Genomic DNA, 21193 nt, shown 5'->3' with positions numbered 1-21193 from the left:
GAGGAGCGTGCAGCGGCCTAGGACCAAGGCTGTGAGCACGTGGGCGCGGGCCCTGGACATGCCAGGGCCGTGGCAGAACCAGGCCAGTTCCTGCACCCACTCACCCTCCCGATCTCGTTCTGCCCCTGAAACCTCCTTCCTCTGACGCCTGTCACCCACCAGCCTCTCCCCCGAGACCGGAGGTGGGAAGCAGGGCAGCGGACTGGGCAGCGCCTCCTGAGCCCTCGGCACGGACGCCCGCGGCCCCACCCGAGGGCCCTGTGCTTCTCCTCCGGCCCCGGTCTTCCGGCCGCCCGCCGGGCACCAGCGCGGAGCGGCCGTGCGGGCCAGCCCCTTCTCGGTTTCTGAGCAGAGCTGGGGCGGCCGCCGTCCGGCGCGGCCTCTAGGCTTCATGCAGTCTCATCAGGCCTCGCCTGTGTCTCAACCCACATGAGGACTCGAGCCCGTTTTCATTTTGTTTTGTTGGAACCATCTGACCCCTGCCCAGGCCACAGCGCTCAGCCTCGGGCGCCCCACCCCGTGCAGATGGTGTGTGGCCGCAGGGTCCGGGCTGCCCCCGAGCCCGCATGAGCCTTGCGCCCTCAGTGGGGCTGCTCTCGCCTGCCGCTCAGCCACCCCACCGGCCGGCCCCTCTCCCAGGGCCAGCTTTGCCCGTGGCCCCGCCCCTGCTGTGGCCTCACCTGTCCTGTTGCGTCTGTATCAGCCACAGAGGGCCTGCACGCTTGTCCTCGCCAAGGTCCTCATTCAAAAACGGCCTGCCAGAGTCGAGATAGCCACTGGCCTGTGCGCAGGCCTTGCTGAGCCCCAGTGCCTCCGAGGCGGGGTCCCACGTGCCAGCTGGAGCGTGGCCCGCTCCCAGCCGCTCCAGAACGGCCCGGGGCTGCTCCCAGAGGCGGTGCTGTTTCTCAGTTTGGGCCCTGCACCAAGGCACGAGGTCAGGGGTCAGCGCAGGACGTTAGTCTCTCGCCGCAGGCGTAGGACACACGGAGGAGTGAGCTGCGGAGACAGGTGACTGTCACTGTGTCTTGCTGAAGGTGATTGGGGAAGGCGGCTTGAGAACTGTCTGTACAAAACCCCTCCCAGCTGTGCACGGCCCTGCCTCAATGCCCTGCACGCTGTGAGGAAAAGGCAGCCGGTCACGGGCTGATGGGGGCTTCACCTCGCCCGGAGTGAGGACCCAGGAGTCTGCCTGCTGAGACCCGGGGGCAGCAGGACTTGAGAACCGTTGGTGCGGTCCAGAGCCTTTCTGGGACGGGGCCTCGCGAATCATGAGGACTTGTGCAGGGGCGGCATTGGGGTCCCCTTGGGGCACCCCTTCCACAGACTGACGCTCTGGGCAGAACCTGTGTCCGTCGACCCTCCCCTGGGTGGAGACACGCGTCCCTGGTCTCATGGAGCGGGGGGCTAGCTGGAGCACTGTGGAGCGTGTCCCCTGACCCAAGGGCTCTGAATCCCTCAGGAGATGTAGGAACCAGGCGGTCAGGAGACTCTGAAGAGGGTGTTGGTCCCTCCTGACCACAGCCCCGCCCTCTGGAGGTGGCCTGGCCCGTAGATGGGTGGGCTGGGCCAGCCTCCTTTCCACAGAGAGATTTTTCTCCCTCAGTTTGGACCAGACCAGTGAGCCCCAGGGAAAAGGCCACCGTCCCTGGATGTTTGCACGCATGTTGGCAGATTCCTGGGGGGGAGTGAAGTGGGTGATGCGTTTATACAGTGTGGACTTCACATCCCAGTTTGCCCAGCACGCGGTTCTGCTGTGTGTCCGCTGTGCACAGACAGCGACAAGAATTAGGTTTAAGCAATTCAGTTTAGTGTTTTGAGAGAGTGGGTGTCGTTGTCTGAAACTCCAGGGGTGACAGTAGCGCTCTCTTCCGTTGAGGAAATCACAGTCGCCGTTTTCTAATGTACGCGGGCGCTCTCAGGGACCAGTCCAGGCTCTGGGCACCACAGACATGGAGGTTGGGGCTCACATAAATGGAGGACCAGGGATGGTGCTGGTTCCAGGCGCTGCTGGCCCTGGATGTCCAGTCAAGGTCACTGGGCTCCTGGAATGGCATGGCCCTGTCTGTCTGCCTGGTGGCATTATTGCCCAGCGCAGGCCCAGTCGGGTGGCAGGTCAGGGGGTTCCCGGTTGGTCTGTCTGGTCAGGAGGCCATCCTGTGATCCAGTTGCTGTTGCCTGAGGGACAGCACACGGTGATCGGCCCTTGTGGAATGTGTCCCATCCCATTGCCTGGGCCCCGAGCGCCCCTGAAGCCACATGAAGGGAGGCACAGCAGCCCTCGTGCCCACGCGATCCTCACGTGGAACCCGCGGCCCTCGCTGCCTCTGGGCGGAGTGCGCCTGGCCGTGACCATCCACTCAGCCTGGGCTCTGCTGGCATCCGCTCTGGCTGCCAGGCAGCAGCGGGGCCACGTCTTGGGAAGAGCTGGTGGCTGCCGGAAGTCCCCACCGGCCTCTGCGGCAGCCACCACACGCGCATCAGCAGCTGACACGTGTTGTCTTTGCAGGTTTCAGAATTTCAAGGAAAGCACAGGAGGAGACTGATAGCCTTCTACGGAGAAAAGGTAACTCCAGTTGATTGGCAGTGAGGAGAACAGCGGTCGCGTCACCCAGCGCTTATTTCCTGCACACCTGATGCCCTGGACTTGGTGCACGTTCACTCATAGATAGCGTGAGGGCCACTGCCACACAACTCACGTTCTGATTTGTGGTTTAAGAGATTGAGGATCCACGTGTTGCGTCTAAACCGTCGCTGGGTGTAGTGCGTGTGGTAACTGGAAGTCGTTCAACTGTGTTTAGATTTCTCAGTTGGAAGAGTCCCTCAGGAAGTCAGCGCTGAGGATGGAGCAGCTGCAGAGGTGAGCCCCGGGGCACGAGGGCGGCGGTGGGCCTGCTGTCGTGACTGGTCGTCTGTCTCAGCCCTGTCGTAACCGAGGGCGCAGTGGAAAGAGCGCTTCGGTTGGCTAGGGACTTCTGTCAAAGCAAAAGTGCAGGAAACTGGAGGGCAGGAAAGGGAGACAAAGAAGAAGAATTTTTAAGAACATGAGTGGTTCCCCTTGGGGGGCCCCCCAGTGATTCCTGGGGTGACGGGAGGGGGCCTGGGAGGAGAGTGAACCCCTCCTGCAGTTCCCCGGAGAGCGCATGCAGCACACGCATCCCCTGGTCCAGGCCCTGGGGCAGCCCTGGGCCAGCCCTGGGCCCATTGGCCCCCGGGGGTCAGTACAGCACCACCCGTGTTCGGCCACGTTCTCGGTTTTATGAGCCACGGTGTGAACGCAGTGAACATTCAGAAGTCCCAATTTGGGGGCCACAGGTTAACCTGCGGGGTTGCTGTCTACCCAGCGGTGACCCCCCTGCCCCAGTGCGTGGACTCCCGCCTCCTTGCTGCATCGGGCAGCTGAGGGCAGCGTGGGCGCCCAGGGGCCACCAGCCAGAGTCGGAGCTGGGCACCTGCCAGTGTGGACTCAGCCTCGTCTGGGGTGAAAAGGCCTCCACCCACCCGCCTTCGCGATGGGGCATGAGCTGCTGGTGCCGCCTGTGAAGGCGTGTTTGGGGTCAGCGAGCTGTGGGCCAGCGCAGCGGCAGAGGAGGCCTCTCCCTTCCCCGAAGGACTGCGGAGAAACAGCGTGGCCGAGACCTCCTGTGGCAGGCGAGGCCTGACCCTGACACGGGGACAAGAGGCCCCCGGGCCAGTCCCTGGGATCTGTCCTCCTTGGTGTGCAGTTTGCTTTCTTTCTGTGGAATCATGTCTTTCCTTAATTCTGGAAAATTTCCAGCCCTTAACCTTTCTCATTCTCCCTCTGTGGCTTTGTCCCCACCTGGTGTCTGCACCTGGTGGCCTGCTCCTTCAGACCCCGGTACCTGCAGCGCCCACTCCGCCCCACCGCGCACGCCTTCTCCCCGCGTCTGGCTGGCTGCTCTGTCTCACCCTTCCAGCCCATCCCTGGCCGTTTTTGGTGCCGTATTCTCGCTCTGCCTCACAGGCACTTTGTTTCCCACCTGGTGTCTACAGGGTCCAAATCTGCCTGTTTCCCTCGGGCTCCAGGTGGAGCGTTCCTGGCATGGTGGGTTCTGTGCCAGGCCCACCCACTGACCGCTCTGCATGCACCACGTGGCCTGCGTCTCCCTCTGGGGGGAGCCTGTGCCCCCCACGCGGCACCCTTGCCCCAGACCACGCCTGCCCGGGTCTGCCCCGCCAAGCACGTCATGGTGTCACCACTGCTGACCCTGTCACAGAGCCTGTTTCGGGATGGCCTTGGACACTCGCCCTCCCCACACGCCCAGCGTGGCACCCAGTTTGTTCCACTGAGTCACTTGGAAGCAGGAGTGAGTGCCCTTCAGGGAGCTGGGCCCCAGCACGGCCAGTTCCCCCGCCGGTCGGTGGGCTGCTCAGCAGGCCTTGATTGAGCGCCTGCTGTGTTCTCAGCACTGTCTTGGGCCTTAGCAAGTCAGAGGGAGCTCCCTCCGTTCCTGTGGGATGCAGCCAGGCGTGTGCAGGAGCTGAGGCTGGGGAGGGGGCCGGGGGCAGTGCCACGGAGAACAGGGGCTGTTTCTGTTTTCTTTGCCTTCAGGTTGGAAGGAATCACCTGGAAGTAAACGTTTATGGCTCAATTAATGCCTCTTCTCCATCTCTTTAGTGGGAGATTGTCACAACAGACGGCTTTCAGCACAATAAAAAATCCAGCTTCAAGTAAGTAAAGCGATGCCCGGAAGGGGAGGGTTGTGGCGAGGTGCGGAGTGGACCCGATGGGCTCCAGCGCCAGGTTTCTCGCCACAGCTCCTTCGACAAAGCCCAACGGGCCTCTCTTCCTGCCGCCTGACTCGTCAGCCTCTGAAAGGTGTGCACCCCCAGCCCCCAACCCCCGAACGTCAGCGGGCAGTGTTTCAGACGCAGGGGTACGTAGCACAGGCGCCGGCAGCTTGCGCCTGGCTCCGCTTCTGTCCCTGTGGCCGCAGGCATCGGTGGGGGGTGGTCACGTGACCCGGGCTGGACAGCTGGGTGGCATCCCCAGGACCCTCGTCTGACCCTGGGACAAGAGGGACGTGGAGGGAAACAGGACGAGAGAGGGGTGGCGGCCCCGGTGAAGTGTTTTCTCTTGGAAGGTTGGAGTTGATCCCACGGGTAGCGGGTGTGATGAGGGCGCCCGAGGCCCCGTCAGCCTGGCCGCCCCCACCCCAAGCTCGTTCAGAAAGTAGGGAGCAGGCCCTCTTCTCGCCTCCTCGTGCTCCTGCGGGGTTGCCCGGCCACATCCCATGCCAGCCTCTGGGCTGGTTAATTAGGGAACTGCCGTGGACCGAGCCCTGCCTGCACGAAGCGTGTGGGCCGGGCGGTAGGTGCTCCTCCCGGGAAGTCCGGCAGGAAGCGGAGGAGCTCAGTGACGGCGGCCGGAGGGGGGCAGCCAGCCAGGAGGAGGCCACGCGGGGACCTTCTGGGGGAGGCGGTCGGAGGGGAGACAGGAGGGCTCGTCTGGGCCAGACAGCGGGGGCTTCCGTGTCCTTGGGTGGGCGCGCAGTGGTTTACAGGCCTCGCTGGCCACAGCGGGGCTGTGCCCCCCGAGCTCCCCTGGTGCCCAGCAGCGGCAGGAAGGAGAGCCGCCCGCGGGGCCGCGTGTGCTTTTGTTACTTGGTCGTAACCAGGCCCGTGACCATGTTTCACTGTCTGTAACAGGGTGGAGTCCATGGACGTTGACCTCACGCCCTCCCCAAGGAGAAAGGTGAGTGCACCTGCCCTCCGCGTGCCTGGTTCCCAGATGCTTCACGTGGATGGTTTTCTCGTCACTGATGACCTTCCTGCACGCCAGCTCCGCGGACTCTGGGCGGCCAATTTCCAGGCGGCTCGCAGGAGGGAACTGGGAGGGAGGCTGGGGTGCGGCCGTGGGGCCACTGGGCTCTCGGGGCTGGTGGGGGTGGTGCCCTCCTCCCACCGCTGGCGTCTGAACTCAGTCCTGCCTGGAGGCCTCGCACTGCTGTGGTCACCGAGTACACACGACCTGCGAGGTGGATGCCAGCATGCGGGCTGGTTGGCGAGAAGCGGTGCTCATCCCCGGGGAACCATCCTGGAAGCAGATGTGGAGGAACCTGGGCTGCAGGGCTAGGCCGTCAGGGGCGGGGTGGGCAGCAGAGCCACTCCGGGCTCCGGTGGGGAGACGCTTCCCACCCACTACCCCTCGTCAGCCGTCTCCCATCGCCAGAAGGGGGCGTGGGTGCACCTCCGCCCTACCGCAGACCTCAACCGCTCACGAGGCAGTCCCCGCAGCCTGGAGCTCACAGGTCCCTGCCAGCTCGCCTTTGCCCCAGGAGCTGGACCGCGAGCCTCGACGCACATGGGGCCCCATCCTGGAGGTTAAAGAACGTTCCAGAGATTAGGGCTGACGGCTCAGCGACGGGGTGTTCCTGGGCGGTGCATTGGAAATTGTGCCTTGGGACCAGAACGCCACAAACTGATTTGAGATTCCAAAGTGAGGGTCTAGACCAACATCTACGCGGGCTTGGGTGGACCCTTGTGGACCCATGTCCCCATCTCAGCACTCACCCCTCGCGGTGTGGAGCAAACAGGCACGGCCACGTTCCAGGAAAACCATCAATCACAGGCTGTGGCTGCCAGAACGGGACGCGCGTTTTCAGGGAAAACTCGTCCACCCAGCGGCCCACCTCCCGGACACCCCATCAGCCCTGGGGTGGGTGTGTGCACACCTCTCTGGTGGGGCTGCCCTGAGACCCCGAGCGGGGCAGTGAGGCATCTCCTGGAAACCCCAAGACCCCCCAGGAGGTCCCACAGACGGCATGGCTGCGCCTACCCTGCGGCCATGGAACAGAGGGCAGTGCCCGCGCTCCCTGAGGTGACCCCGGAAGGAGTCTGGTGGTCTCGGCGAGGGAGGTCCTGGAGGAGGAGAGTGGGTTCCTGCCCCCCTCCCACCCCCCTGCACCGGGCCTGGGTCCTAGGAGGGAGGGAGAGGCAGAGCCTGCCACCCGCCCTCGGCCGTGCCTGCGAGCAGAGAGGGACCCGCCGGTGAGGTTCCGCGTGGGGACTTGGACCGTGGACGCTCAAGGGCTAGCTCGGCAGGTGCTGGTTCCCCGGAGGGGGTGACCCACGTGTACAGTGAGGACGTGCTTGAGCCTGTGAACCGTGGAGAGGCGGCACTGGGGGCAGCAGGCGGGAGCCTCCCAGTCGTCCCCTCCAGGGCGTGGCCTCCAGTGAGGATGTGGCCCCGCGGAACCCCGAGGGGCTGCACACACACACGGCCCCACCACGCCTTCCTGGCACGGGGCCTGGGCCTCTCCAGAACGCCCGTCCTCTGGCGGCACGAGCTCCCCGCGGAGTGAGGTGTGTGGAGGAGGCCGTGACACAGCGTGCAATCACGTCCCGCAAGCCAGCCCGGTTACATTACGGGGACTTGGTGGCTGATGGGCCAGTGGAGGGCAGGGGACCCACCCCAGAATGCAGCCCAAGGTTGGGCCCCTCCCTGGCCCTGGCTGCCCTGGACGGGTGTGGTCCCGCTCTGCCACATCGGCCCAACCACCTGGCCGTCCACGCGGAGATGTGCTCGCAGCCGAGCCGGGGTGACCGTTGAAATCCTGAGGGCAGCCGAGTACGGCTGCCAACAACCCAAATTCTCGACAGCAGCTCCCAGGCGCAGGCGCGCTCGAAGAAGCGGGTCCTGTGGGGGCCTGTCTCGGCACCTCCGCTTCCTGGAGTTGCGCCCGCGCCCTCCCCGGCCTGGGCCGCGGCCAGCGCTCACCTGCGTCACAGCCACCATCCTGGACACTCCGCATCTTTAAACTCTTCCCACTTCGCCTGTTACTGGAGCCTCCCCCAGACAGGTGCTAACCCGACAGGAGTGATTTCGTCTCCACTCTTTGATAACTTTTCAGAGTTGGCCTGTGCTGGAGACTCGTGGCCTGACATGTAGGACGGGCCGGAGGTGGGAGGAGGGGCAGGGGCCGGTGCACAGGCGGCCGCAGAGGGGCCGGGGAGGGTGGCTGAGCTGGAGGGAGGCTCTGAACGCAGCAGAAAAGCAGCAGCAGCAGGAAGGGCTGTGAGGTCAGGCCCTGCTCGCCGCGAGCCACGTTAAAGCCACGGCAGCAATGGGACGAGGGCACCCTGAGCAGTGAGCGTCCCCAAGCCAGCCCTGCCGTTCTCGCGGACCCTGGAGAGGCCCTTGCCTTGGGCACGAGCCTGGAGTGGGTGGGCCGGGGAGGGAGGCCAGAGGGAGGGGAAGCTGCTCCAGTGGGTGGGCACCAGCCTGCCAGGCAGTGTGACGCCGTTTGCAAAGCGTTCGTTCGAGGGTGGGGCCCAGTCCCTCCAAGGTCAGAGTCTTGCCAGCAGGCGTGAGCCAGAGGCAGGGCCGGGTGGGGACGTTTGCAGAGGGTGCCCTGAAACGAGGCCGCCGCCGAGCTGGCGGAGAGGCTGCTTGACAGTGGAGCAAAGGACCGTCGTGGGCGCGGGAGCTGGGAAGGTGGGCCCGAGGTCGCAGCAGGGGCACAGGTGGGGCGGTGGCCGAGTCTAGGGCCCCAGGAAGGGCCAGGACGGGCTGTGGAGATGAAGAGACGGGCACAGAAGCAGCGCCAGGCCTGGGTTCCTGGCAGCGGCTGTGTGCCCCGCCCCAGGTCCCACCGCGCAGTTACAGTTAGAGGGGCGGCTCCGGGGGCAGAGCAGGTGGGATGGGGCGCCGCCTGGCGGACGCTGCCGTGTGCGTGGCGTGAAGCAGGCCTGGCGCCGGGCACTGCCCGCCAGCCCTAGCCACGCCCGTCAGCATCTGGATTTCAAGGTGACAAGACGCTCCCCAAATGAGGATTTACTCAGGATTTTGAAATTCCTAATGTCAGCCAAGAAGTTGCTTTACTTTTCCTCTTCTGAGACTCTTAAAAGCACTCGGTGGGTCCTTTGCCCACTCACCACCGTGGGCCCTGCCCACTCAGCCGCGTTCCCGCACAGCACGAGGCCAGACAGGAGTTTCTCAGGCAGATGAGACCGAGGAGCTGTGTTCTTAGCAAATGAGGAGATTCTTTCCTCCTGAGTGACAGCTCTGGAACGTTACCGATTGTTTTCTTCTTACAACTTAGCGTGAGGTCGCCGCTGGCCTGACAAGGATCTCTGTGCTCAGCCCGCCTCGGGATGGACGCATGGGTAAGTGGAGACCCGCCGCCTCACCCCGGTCCACACGCGCTGAAGGGCTTACCTGGTGGGTGTGGGTCCGTGTGGAGGCACGTTTCCCCCGGAACGGGCCCCTCCTGGCTCCATCCAGGGCACCTGTGGGGCCCCCCCGGACCCGGCACAGGGGAGGCGGCCCTCATGTCCTGTCTCCTAGGCCTTGAGCGGGAGTCCCAGGACCTGCCGTGCTTACTGGTGCTTGCTGGAGGGCTGCTGGGTGAGCGCCCGGGCCCTTCCCCGGGGGGTCGGCGTGAGCCTGCCCGCCTGCCCAAAGCACTAGGCTCTGGCGCACGCCCCATCCTCCACCCCAAGTCCCTCCCTCGCCAAACTCGGGCCAAGTCCCTGGAAGTTTCCTCGGTGTCATCATGGAAACGTTTACATTTGAGATAAATGCTTATTCATTCTTAATCGTCAGCTCTTCTGTTTTCTTTCTTGCCGTTGCTTCTTGCATCTCCGTCCTTAGATTCATTTTTTTTCTTGCTGAAGTTGAGATTCTGATAGTTGCCTCTGAGGTGTAGGTTTTTTGAGCCGCATCTGTCTAGGGCCTCTTGGTGCCGCCCTTGCACCTGAGCACCTGGCTGGGGCTTGATTTGCTTCTGCACTTTGGAATCGCTGCTGCGCCTGCCCCTTCCTCCCTTCCCCTCCCCTCCCCTCCCCTCCCCTTCGTGGGCGCTGTGCTCCCAGCCTCAGCTCACAGGTCAGGCCTGTGTCTTCCTGTCTCCCTTCCCTGCCCTCCCCTGGGATCCCAGGCCATCTGTCGCTCCAGGGCCCTTTCCTCTCATGCTTCCCACCTCCATCCTCCTGTGCAGCTGGAGTGTCCGCCCGTCAGGGTTCCCTTGGTTTTGGAGGTGGCGTTTCCCCTGGGCGCTGGGGTGTCCTGTGGGCGTCAACGTCCTCTCCGCCCTCGTGCCCAGCCCAGTGTCCCCGCCTGGTGCCCCCACCTTCATGCTGCCGTGCGGGTGTGGGTTTCAGGTCAATGTCTGCAGGCCTGCGGGGCAGAGCCCGGCGCTGGGAGCTTCTTTCCCTCAGGAACCGGGGGTCTGGCAGATATTGAATGTAGTTCCCTGTGCTGTTACCGTAGGACCTTGTTGTTTATCCATTGTATCAATATCTTGTAACGACCTGAAATGGAAAAGCATCTGAAAAAGCATATATACATATGTATAACTGAATCACGTAGCTGTACACTTGAAACTAGCACAGCATTGTAAATTAACTATACTTCAGTGTTTTAAAAAACAAAAATGCAGTTTAAAAGAGGAATTGAAGTACTTACATTGAAAAGCATTTAGAAGGCAACACGGGCAGACTAGCAGAAAAGAGAATGAGGTGCAGACAGTAAGTAGCAGAATGGCAGGTGCAGGTGCACGTCAGCCACCCGGTACCCGTGAGCGACCAGCCACACCAGGGAAGAGATGCCCCGCGTGCGCCCCACGAGAGACGCGCTTGAACTGCAGCAGCACAGACACGTTCCCAGTGCGAGGACGCCGTGCGTGTGGCAGCCAGATGAGGGCTGGGGTGCGGCACGAGTAGCAGAGAAACGGGCCAGGACGAGGACTGTTCTGGAGACAGGAGCAAAAGGAACCCCTCATGGTAACAGGATGTCAGGAGGACACAACGATTACAAATGTTTATACGCCTGACAGCAGAGCAAAAGCTGCCAATGGCAAGAAGAGCCGACCATCCAGTCTGGGGAGCTCGGTGCTCTCCCCTCAGAGGTGGAAAGCTGTGAGGGAAGCAGGAACGAAAAAGACACGAGACACGTAGGGAAAGGGCAAAGTGGACACGCTGACGTAAGCCACAGACGGCATCGGGTATGAGTGTGCAACAGAGGCAGAGACGTCAGACTGCTGCACGCTGTCTGCAAGGGACACATCTCGGACCCAGAGGCACAAATAGGCGAGACAAGATGACGGATAGGGAGCATCAAGCAAGCCAGCCAGTACAGAGCTGGAGCAGCTGTCTTCGCATCACACACACAGGTCGTAAGATAGGAAACGTCTCTAGAGACAGAGGGGTATTTCATGATGATTAAAGGTCCATTTATCAGGAAGACATAACCGTTAGTGCAAACACGCCACAAAAGAAAGTCCCCAAATGCATGAGGCCAGAGTTAAAAAGAGAATTAATTCAACCCATGATTTGAGTATTGCAATAGCTATTGCACTATCAGTAGTTGATGGGACAACTAGACAAGTGATCAGAGAGAAGATGAGACTGCTTATCTGACAAACGTGATGCCACCAGCAACAGCAGAGTGTACAGTCTTTCCAAGTGCAAATGGGACATTCTCTGGAAAAGATCACACGGTGGGACATAAAACAGGTCCTGATACTTAGGACTGTTCATATGGAGTGTATTTTGGGGCCACAATGGAATTAAATTGGAAATCAACAGAAAAAAAATTCTGAGAATAAAATATTTGGAAATTAAACAACACAATTATAACTAGCTTATGGATCAAAGAAAAAACGTCACCAGTGATACCAGAAAGTATCTTGAACTGAGGTGGAAGAAAATACAGTGTACCAAATTTACAGGATGCAGGTAAAGCGGAGCTTAGAGGGAAATGTATAACTTTAAATGCTTATATTAGGAAGGAGATCTAAAATCAGTAATCTAAGCTTCCACCTTAAGAAGCTACAAGAGAATAGAGTAGAAATCTACAAAATAGGAAACAAAAACAGTAGAGAAAACCAATGGAACCTAAAGTTTATATCCTTTGAAAAAATTAGCAAACTCTTGCCTAGACTGACCAAGAAAAAAAGAGAACACAAATTACTAGTATAAGAAATGAAAGAAGGAACATCACTACACATCCTACAGATAGTAAAAGGATTATAAGGAATATTATGAACAACTCTGCCAACAAAGTAGATGACTTACATGCAATGGACAAATTCCTAGAAAGAGAGAAAATATCAAAACTACCTCAAGAGGAAATAGTAAGTCTGGGTAGACCTCTATCAAATAAAGAAGTTGAATTAGTAATTTTAAAATCTTTCCACAAAGAAAAGCCTAATTCTCATTGGCTTCATGGGTGAATTCTTTGAAACATTTAAAGAACTAATACCAATCCTACATAAACTCTTTAAGAAAGTAGGAGAGGATCAAAAACTTCCCAATTCCTTTTATGTCAGTGGTATCTTAATAACACAGCCAACGATAACACGGGGAAAAAACTGAACAATAATCTTCATGAATATTGGTGCAGAATTCTTTAAAAATATACGAGGCAATCAAATCTAGCAACATATAAAAGGATTTATATACCATCACCAAATGGGGTTTATCTCAGGAATTCAAGGTTATTGACATCTGACGATCAATTAACTGTATTAGTAGAATGAAATACCTAAAAAACAAGATCTTTACAACAGAAAAAGAATTTGACAAAATTCCGCAACCATTCGTGGTAGAAACTCTTAGGAGACACGCACTAGAAGGGCACTTCCTCAGTCTCATACAGAGCAGCCAAGACCCTAATGTGGGGAGGTGGAACCTTTTCCCTGGAGACCAGGAACAGGGCAAGGATGCCCACAGCTGTCACGTCTACTTGCCTTTGTCCTGGAGGCGCTGGCGGAGCAGAAATTAAGGCGCATAAGTTGGAAAGGAGAAGGTGTAACTATTTTGTAGACAGCTGATCTTGCTGTAAAAGATCGCAAGGGGTCTGTAAGAATACTGTCAAGAATTATAAACAAGCTTGGGAAGGCTACAGGGTGCAAGATCCATATGCAAAACTCCATTGTAATTCTGTATACTAACAACTAACAGTCCAAAATTGAACGTAGCTGATCATAACTGTCAAGGTTTCCTTCTGGGCTTTCTGTTCTGTCAATGAGTATATTCCATCCTTCCTTTCATAAATGCCACATTGTTAAGATTACTTGTGCTTTACGGTTAAGTTTTGAAATCAGAGACTTTGTTCTTAATTTACCGAAGTAATCTTGGCTCTTCTAAGGGCTTTGCATTTCCACATGAATCTTAAGATCCACTCGTCAGAGTCTACCAGAAAAGCCTGCTGGGCTTTGATAGGCACGCATCGGTTTGGGGGGGTTGCTCTCTCGACACTCCTGCGTCTTCCGGTCGGGAGACCTGACGCGTCTGCCTCTCCGCTTACCGGTCCCTGATTGACCTGAGGAGTCATCGTTTTCAGTGTATGGGTCTTAGGCATTATCCATAAACTGGTACCTGAGTAGTGAGTTATCTTGATAGTGGAATTTTCTTTAATTTCAGATTGGGTACAGTTTGCATGGGGCATCTTTTCGTTCCTTGCTTTCGCCTGATTGTGTCTTTGAACCCAGAGTGTGCATCTTGCGGACAATGTGTGCTTGCATCCTGCTTGTAATCTCTGCCTGTGACTGGGGTGTTTAGTCCATTGAGTCAGCATAGTTATTAATAGGTTTGGATTGATGTCTGCCTCTTTGCCATGTGTTTTTGGGATTTTTTGTTTATCTGTATCTCCTTAACTGCCTTCTTTGGCATTAAATATTTTTAGTGCCCCGTGTCCCCTCAGAGCTGTGACTGCATTCGGAGTCGGGGGTCTCTAGGAGGTCAGCGGCGTCCTGAGGGTGGGACCTAATCTGATAGGATTCGTGTCCTCACAAGAGACGGCACGCGCGGGAAGAGGTCACGTGCGGACACAGCAGGAAGGCACCGTCTGCAGGCAGGAAGCGGGATCCACTGGATCACCAGGAGTCAGATCTGCCAGCACCTTGATCTTGGACTCCAGCCTCGGGGCCTGTGAGAAATAAACGTCTGTTGAAGCCCCAGCCTGCGGTGGTGGCGTGGCAGCCAGAGCGGACTGGGAGACTCGACCTTCCGTTGATATTTATGCTGTCTCATTGTTTTCTTGCCTCGGGAGTAGCCTCACGCCTCTTATCGGCCATCCAACTGGATTCTGGTCAAATGCAGCAGCTTTGCCCGTGCAGTCTGTTTACTCGCTGCTTTGTGATGCTTTGTTTATGTGTAGCCACTTAGGTTACATAGAACCCCAGCGATACGGCCTGTAATGACTTCCCTTACAGAAACTCACGTGTCCTAAAGATCAGGAGAGGAAACAAAAGCACATGCGCCCCTCACGCTTGTCAGGTTTCTGGACCCACTTCCTTCCTGTGGAACCAAGTGCTTGTCGGTGGGTATTCCTTTCAGACCCAAGTACCGTTTTATTGTGGGGCAGTTTGGCCAGCTGTGAATTCTCCGAGTTTCTGTCACCTTTGAATGATGATGTCTTCATTTTGAGGTTAATCTCACGGGGAAGAGAATTCTCAGGTGACTGTTCTTGGCACTTTGCGGAGTCGTCCTGCTGCCTCCGGCCCCTCCCTTGTTTCTGGTGAGGAGTCGCCGCCCTCAGCCGTGTCCTCGTGTGTGATGAGTCGCTTTTCCCCTTTGCTCTGAAGACTGTCTCTGCCCTTTGCTCACTGTGGCTATGGAGGACTTTGCGAATTCGTCAGTGTGAGTCCTCTGACCTCACCCTTCTCTTCCAGGGTGGCCATGGCTGCTCTGCGGGCCTGTGCGAGCTGGCGCCCGGGCATCTGTCAGGCAGGGCGGCCTCTCTGTGCTCAGTCTCTGCTCTGCATGCAGCAAAGCTGTGCCCCCCCAATTCCTGCAGGGTCACCCCCGGCCGTGCCCTTTCCTCCTGCTCTCAACCCCCGACGCAAAGGCGCAGCTTCGCAGGGGCCGCTCACGGCCCAGGCAAGGAAGCCCCCTTCCCAGGCAGGCGGCAGTGGGTGTCCGGGCACGGACGCTGTTGTCTGTCTTAGACGACGTCCTAAAATGGTCCCGTCTCATGCTCGGTCTTGGGGAGGGGCTTCGCGGACTTCAGCTCCACCCAGCTGGAGGTCCCTTCTCGGCGAACGCTCCCTGGGTGAGTTGAGGAGCCGCGGGTGCCTCAGCCTTGCTCCCGTGCCGGTCTGTCCCGCGAGCTTGTGCACGAGGCCGACCCGTTCACACATCTCGGGCCGCCCGCCCGTCAGTGCCCAGGTCTCGTCGACAGGACGCAGCCTGTCCGCCTGGCAGCACAGGGACACGAGCGTCCCCACATTCTCGACCTTGAAACTTACCCTCTTTAAATGTCAACATGTTTTGCATTTAAATTTTTCAATGGAAATCTTTCCAAGGGTGTTGAATCACACCGCTTTCCTGAACAGAAACCCGGCCCTGACTTGGATGTGTCCTGTTGGCCGTGGAGCCTCAGCCGGTCATTGGCTTTCAGTCAGTCTGTAGCACCGGCCCTGGGGGCGGCTCCTCGGTGCTGCCCGGGCCCCCTGCGGCGCCCGGGGTCACCGCCCTCAGGACCGAGAACTGCCGTGGCCCGTGGTTCTCAGGCAGGACCCAAAAGACCCCCTACTGAGGGCCTGGCACCCGCTGTTCCTGTGGTCAGAGCGCTGCCCACACGACCCATGAGTTGTTGACCTCCTGAGGCCTCGGTGGCCTCAGCTGTGTTGATAACCGTTGTCCCCATGAAGTCCTGTAAAGCGTACGTGAGAAAGTACTGCTGCTGGCCATCGTGGGGTCGAGCGTGTAGTCACTGAACAGAGGATTGTACCCGGGACCCGTCAGGTGTGTGAGGCCAGCAGATCAGGAGCCACCGCCGTGCAGGAGGAAGATGGACTCACAGCCCCTGGAAGCAGGCGGCACGGCCGCCAGGAGGGGTGAGGCGGAGGCCTGGGCCAGAGCCTTGGCCGCAGTTTTCAAGGGAGGAATGGCAGGGCCGCGGGAGAGGCTGGCAGGCTTGAGGTTGGCTGGCTTGAGCGTCTCTGTGGTCGCAGGTGTCGGGGCTGCCCCGCTTGTCTGAGGTCCGGCCGGGCTGATTAGGGCCGAGTGGGACAGCGGATGGAGGAGGGGCTCAGAGCCGGCTCTGGATTGGCTGCCCTTCATATCACAGGCACGCCCCGCTCACAGGCAGACCGGTACCGCCTCTGGGAGTGTGCCCGCCCTGGCAGGGGCAGTGCCTCCAGGGTCAGCAAGGCCCCCAGACGTCAGACCCTCATAAAGTACAGAAAATAACAAACCCGATGAACGTAGCTGCCGAGATGGTTTATCCTCCTGGTTCTCAGCTGTCCTCTGGGGCTTTCTGAGGGTCACCAGCAGTGGGCAGTGTCCTCACAGTCCGCACAGCCCAAGAGAAAGAGATGAGACCCCCATTGCCCACTTCGTGCTGTGCAGCCTTGGGAAAGGCACTCACCCTCTCTGGTCCAGGTTCTTTGGTTATGAAAGGGGTACCGTGAAAGGACACAGAGGGAGCCTAACCTAAATGCTGTCTGCCCTTCTTTCCCTGGCTTCCTTCTGTTGAAACTCTCCAAAATTTAGATGCAGAGGAATTCAGGTATTAAAGAAGAGCAGTCTTTTCATGTCTACTCCCTGGTGTGACTAAAGCATACCAGGAATCATTTACATCTTTAAAAGAAGCTTCTTATTAGCCCAGAAGCTGTCAACGGGCAGAAGTCGAGCCGTGTAAAACTCCTGCGGTCTGGGTGGAGGTGACACAGCGGTCCTGGCGCCAGGGGTCGCCCGCAGCCCCACGCTCTCCCTCTTGTCCCCGGAGTGGTTGTCAGAGTAACAGAAGCCAAGGCTTAGAGTGCAGGTCCAGACATTTATTGAGCGCCTGCTGCATACCAGGGGTGGCTCTCAACGGAGTCCGCGGGCAGTGTGAGTGTGGGCAGCGGCTGAAGGTCAGCCCCGGCCGGTCCGGGCATGAGACCGCGCGGTCAGGACGGTGCACGTGGGTGAGAAGATGGGGAAGAGGGTGGGGTCCGCACCCTCCCGGGCGGGGGCAGGGCTCCACCTGTGGCAGGGATGGGGAAGCAGCTCGTTCACTTCTCGCCCGCCCCCAGGCAGCGTTGCCCACCGCCCTCAGCACTGCGGCCTGACACCGAGTCACCCCAGCGAGCCCCAGGCGCTCAGGTAGGTCCCGCTCGCGGCTCCTGGGGGGCGACAGGGTTAGGTGGGGGCGGGAGGGACCCGCCCGTCCCGGCGCCGTCTGCGGGCCCTGAGTGAGGCGGGGCCCAGTAGACCACGTCATGTTCTTGAAGCTAAAACGTAACTTAAGCAGGTGCCCTGTCGCGAAAAACCCCGGAAGAGCCATTACGGCTGCAGGACGTTCTACTCCAGGACAGCCCGGGGTCGGCAGGGTTTCCTGAAGGGCAGGTGGCCGCTGCGGCCGGTGCTGCTCCCTCCGCCTGGCCAGGTCCCAGCGCCACCGCGTGCACAGGAGCAGCCGTGCCCTTCCTGCACGCAGGGCCGGCTCCGCGCGGGGCTCCCTCCTCAGCGCTGGGCGCTCAGGCGGTGTCTCCGAAGGTGGGCCCTCCCCTGACCCCTCTCCCAAAGCCTGTCCACGCTTTGCCCCTCGGCACAGTCCAGCCACTGGCCTCCAGACCGCGCGCCCGCCGCCCCTCCACTCACAGAGCCACCCATCCGCCCCCTGACCACAGGCTGCGCCCGTGGCCTCTGTGAGGCTGCCTGCACCCCACTCCACGGCAGGGGCCCGCCCCAGCTCCGTGCCCTCTGACTGTAACCTGACTCTTCCAGCGTCAGCACAGAGGGGCCCTGTGGGAGGGTCCAGCGATACAGGTCCTGGGCCCTGGTAACGGGCAGCAGTTCTCGGGGGCCCTGCCACGGTCACCAGGGCCCAGAGAAGCCCTCCCGCGGGGCTGCCTGCCGTGCACTGCGCGTGAGCTGCTCCCGCTGTACCGGCGGCCCCAGGCTGGCCGCGCCGCCTTGAAAACCGAGAACAGTCCACGCTTGAGTGACCTCGTTGCCGAAGGCGCTGGTGATTTTGTCTGTTGAATTTACCACTAGGATCCCAGCCCTGCAGACGCCCCGCGAGTGGCCCAGCCAGAGCCCTGCGACCCAGGCGGCAGGCAGAGCCGGGAGAGGGGCGGCACCCAGGCAGCCCCTCAGCATCTCGGGGCTGCTGCAGAGGCAGCATTTAGGTAAGTGCCGCGGGGAAAGGCAAGCGCTGTGTGGGGAGCAGACACGGAGCTTGGGGTGTCCCTGAGAGCTGCGTTGCTGAGCCTTTGGAAGTGGGCCAGAACCCAGCCGTGCTCACCTGTGTGCTCCCTGTGGGTTGTGCCTCTGCCGCTTCCCGCAGGGTCTGCCGGCCTCGGGGGGCTCGTGCACGAGCGGTGAGCAGGATCCCGCCCGTCTGGACGTTGGCTCGGCGCCTGCCCGCAACATGTGCGCGTGTCCAGTGCCGTGATTCTGCGTTTTCCTGATGGAGCGACTCAGTGATACGCGTGAATAAAGTGTTTTTCGGACTCTCTTGGGGCAGCAGTGTATGATGTGTTTGCAATTGGTACCTTAGAACTTCCTTAGGGGCGACCATCGCCTGCCTTCTCCCTGCTGGGGGCTTCCAGCCTCGGCTCCTGGGTAGGCGAGGGGGGGTCTGGGCGCTGAGCACCGAGGCCTGCGGGTGGCCACGTGGGTCAGACCCGCCCCAGGGCCGGGGGTGCCTGTCGTTGCCCAGGTGGGCCCGTCACGTGAGGCTCATCTGTCTCCAGACGGGGGCTTCGTGTGTGACTTCTCCCTGCAGGCCGATCGCGCCCTCCTCACCCCAGTGTCGCTCTGGACAAGGCCGGTTGGAAAGACGGTTAATTACGATCCTTCGTGTAGCAGTTACCTGGAACTTGCCCCCAGACTGCCGGCTCCTCTCACCGGGGTCAGGCCCGCAGCCTGAGGGCGGGAAGCAGATGCCGCCCGCTGCGCACTTGGGAAGCCGAGGCTGGGCAGGTTGCGCTTTGTAGCTTTGTAGCCAGGGCGCGGGGCAGGGAGGAGCCCTGCTTCCCTGCCCTCCTTCCCCGGGGCTCTCGGTGTGCAGCCATCCCCGCTGCGAGACAGCAAAAGTCGTCGAGCATCAGAAAATGCTCCCGTGTTGTGAAATCCCTGGCCCTGTTGTGTCCCCTGTGTGCCTCCAAGTACGGTGAGCGTGATGACCTCCAACGGGAAAATGTAGGTGTGTGTGCAGAGCAGAGTTCACCTGTTTACCACTCAGCAGCAGGTGACGAGGGGGAGGGGCTGGCGGGAGCCGAGAGGGGACGCGGTGGCCACCTAAGAGGAGCCCCACGTGGTGCCGCCCCCGGGCTTCCTGCAGATGGAGCCCTGGCTCCGTGGGTTTGGGGCCTGCTCGTCGGTCCGCGGTTCTGAAATCCCACTCTTCCATCACCTCAACTCACTTTTCACACAAAAACTTTGATGCCACGTTTTTAGCATTTTCTGTTCTTTATCTTTGCTGTTTTTCATAGTTGAGCTTCAGTCCCATGGGCATCTGGTCAGCCCTTGTGCCACCTACCCTTTCAGCTCAGCTGACCACTAACATCAGCACATCCACTTTCCTTTTTCAATTCTTCTCATCGGAGAGGCAGAATTAAATAAAAGGTCCAAATAATAGCACACACCTTGCTGTAGACAAAGGTGATGTCGCAGCCCAGCACCTGGTGTCACACCAGCTCAGACCCTCTGTCTGTGGACGCACGGACGTCCAGATTCAGCCTGGACATTGACCGATAAAGGGGAGTGTGAGCCGCAGGAAAACAGGTGGCCGGGAAGCCCAGGGCCAGCAGCAAGGTGAAGGGGCGTCGTGGGGTCGCATGAGGGTCAGGTCGCAGCCAGGGCCTGGGGATGGGGAGAGCGGGGCGCCGGACCTGCACGGGCCGTGTCGGGACCTCAGTGCCTCGTCTGCGACGTGGAAATTAAGTGAAACTGTCCCGCCCCACGTGTCACACAAGGACAGTGGCAGGCGTCTCGACACCTGTAGCCCAGGGGTCGTGTGACCGCCAGATTCACCACCTGGGCCTTTCTGTTCCTGCAGCCGCCGCGCAGACACGTGGGCCCCGTTCTCGGGAAAGGGGGCCACTGCCGGGGCTGCCGGGCGAGTCTGTGAGAGCTTTAGGCAAGAAAGAAGAAGGAAAACCAAAACCACACAGACAGCATGGGCGACGTGGCTACGCCCCGAGGCTGGGTCTGCGGAGCAGGCTGGTGGGGACGTGCCCCCGAGGCGAGGGGGGGGGCAGAGCGCGCCACAGCCGAGAAAGCGCCGCAGTGTCCGCGGCAACAAGGCGCCCGCACAGCCCGGTTCAGTCTCGGTACCGAGAGTCCCGTGCAGAGTGCGGATGTGAAATCACGGGACTGACCGCACGCTCGGGGGCGGGGGGTAGCACCTTGTTTTCCTTTCTATAACGGGTTCTATTCAGAGGTGCCATTGCTGTTATTTGCATCTTATACCTGATCCATTTAGATACGGTGCAGTGGGTGCTGACTAGATATTTGACAGTGTATCTACTACCGTGGTTTTATCTTGTTTCTCATCTTTTAATTACAAGGTGATACCTATTCGTTCAGCCCCAGGACTGAGTGAGCGGAAGCGAGTCCCCTCAGGCGGGCCCCACAGGCGCCTGGGCAGGGCACGGCTCGCGCACTGCCCAGGCAGCACGGCGTCTTCCAGACACGTCCCATCTCTCAGAACCCGGCTCAGTGGGTGGGGTCGTTGGTTGTGGTTTTAATAAAAAATGGGATCCCACTACGGGGCCGTGGGGCCGGCTGGGCTGTGAGCTCCTCCTGTGGCTCCCATGGCGGCGTTTGCGCTGGCTGTCCTGCTGTCTACAGCCATGTGGCTTCCGCAGTGTGACGGTCAGCACCACGGCCACACTGCCCTCAGCACCTGCGACGGGGACGAGGCTGGAGAGGGACGTGGAGGCCCCACGGGCAGGGGCGCGGGGCTGAGGCCCCAGCAATTCATGAGCGTCCTCAAGCCCATGACCCTGGAAAGCTGGGGGGCGGGAGCATTTGGGGGATGCGGAGGGTCCGAGGACGACAGGTTCCCGGAGTTCTGACGGGGGACTGGGCTGGGGGAGCCGGACTGGGCCCCCCCCATTAGGACCCTCTTCCCTAACAGGAGACGTGGGACCAGAGGAGCCCCACGAGGCCGGCGGGTGAGGTGGGATGCGGTGAGGGCTGCGTGGGGTGAGTCAGAGGGCAAGGCGAGGGGCAGGTGAGGACGCGCCGCAGGCCGCGGGCACCTGGTGGTCACTCCTGCAGCGGAGACGCT

At 60.0% G+C, this 21193-nt stretch overlaps 1 long non-coding RNA gene across 1 annotated transcript; it reads left to right on the top strand.

Annotated features, from left to right (window-relative positions):
• The first annotated feature begins 16995 nt into the window (after positions 1–16995).
• Positions 16996–18298, top strand: LOC133092533 (uncharacterized). Its single transcript, XR_009701066.1, has 3 exons — positions 16996–17055; positions 17950–18083; positions 18242–18298. It is a non-coding gene; the product is annotated as an uncharacterized LOC133092533 (long non-coding RNA).
• The last annotated feature ends 2895 nt before the right edge of the window (positions 18299–21193 follow it).

This window comes from Eubalaena glacialis, chromosome 5, assembly GCF_028564815.1.
Source record: "Eubalaena glacialis isolate mEubGla1 chromosome 5, mEubGla1.1.hap2.+ XY, whole genome shotgun sequence".
Taxonomy (NCBI): Eukaryota; Metazoa; Chordata; class Mammalia; order Artiodactyla; family Balaenidae; genus Eubalaena; species Eubalaena glacialis.
The sequence above is the reverse complement of the archived record's forward strand: the minus strand, read 5'-3'. Positions and strand labels throughout refer to the sequence as shown.